Raw genomic sequence first — 1,493 nt, forward strand, 5'->3', positions numbered from 1 at the left:
ATCTATAGGCAACATTGGGCTCCCTACACGAGGGGTACACAGGAGCTCCGCCGCACACAACCCGGGGTCATCGCCGGATAAACGTCAACAGGGAGCCGATCGTTCCGCCTCTTGCTGATCGATCGCTAAACTTCCCAACTGATCAATAATGTGTCGAGGTGACCAAATCCTTCATCACCGAGACCAGGAGAGGTGGGCGGAGCTTCTGTAACCCATTCATCCCTACTGATCAATAATGTGTGCAATGTCGGGCCCGGTGTCGGAAAGTTGGGTCTCCGTCAGAGGTCGGAGGTCACGGCTCTTACAGCAAGACAATGAGCCAAAGCCCCCAGAAACGCCGGCGAGTCCCGACCTGAATCCCATAGAGCTCCTGTGGAGGGAAAAGGAACCTTCCAATCTGAGAGACGCATTCATCCCGGGGCGGGGCTACCGAATATTCATTGAGGGTGCCAATCATTGTGTCAGATAGAAGACTGAAGGGGAGGACGGAGGTCAGATAGAAGACTGAAGGGAAGGACGGAGGTCAGATAGAAGACTGAAGGGAAGGACGGAGGTCAGATAGAAGACTGAAGGGAAGGACGGAGGTCAGATAGAAGACTGAAGGGAAGGACGGAGGTCAGATAGAAGACTGAAGGGAAGGACGTCACAATACTCTGCAGTGATGAGTGTTTTTGGTGGATGGATTTTCTTTTCAGTTACTTTATATTGCTTTGTTTTGGCTCCTCCCACTTCCTCGGATATATTTGCATTTGGGGCTCTGCTCGGCCCTGCGGATGTTTTTGTTTCCAGTGATTGAATTCTCGCCATTCCTCGGCCACCAAATACCAGAAGGAGGTCACATGGTCTTTCCAAGTCTCTGATCTTTACTGCCTCTCAGCCCGGAGACATTTAACCAGCTCAGTGCCGGGCTCCGCTCCGGTAGGCGGTACGCGTCGCGCTCACTGCTGAACGCGTTCTCCTTGGCGTGTGCTAGAACTTGGACGACCTCGGGGCAGTGACAGAGGTTTCCATGGCAACGCGTAACTGACAGACAAAAACTTGATGAGCGTGACATCATTGACTTGCCACGTTTATTCTCCAGATACGAGTTTTGCGTCCGGCCGCCGCGGTCGCTTGTCGCGTTCAGGAAGAAGATACAAATAAGTCTTCAAGGCCGGATGAGCAAATGTCGTCTCTGGAAACCGAGAGGTTCAAAGAGTCAACTCAGCCGCAATGGTGGACTGGAGGGATTATCTATCTATGTAACCCGGAACCTGCGTCTCCTTGTTTGGTATCATTGCGCTATTCTAAGCAAACCATTGTCTGTGAATCTGTTACAATCCTTGTCGCCCGGAGATCCTGCCGGTTACAGAACTTCCTGTTGCAGGGTGACAACACTAGTCCAGGGCTAAGCGATGAGCGGCGGAATTGTCGGCCTGACATTCCTGTTGGGTTTCTTTTCTATGCGATTCCTGCAATGCGGAGGGGGGGGGGGGGGGGGATGTTGTTCGTGG

Source organism: Nanorana parkeri, unplaced genomic scaffold, assembly GCF_000935625.1.
Source record: "Nanorana parkeri isolate BGI_ZX_2015 unplaced genomic scaffold, ASM93562v1 scaffold1388, whole genome shotgun sequence".
In the NCBI taxonomy this organism is placed as follows: domain Eukaryota; kingdom Metazoa; phylum Chordata; class Amphibia; order Anura; family Dicroglossidae; genus Nanorana; species Nanorana parkeri.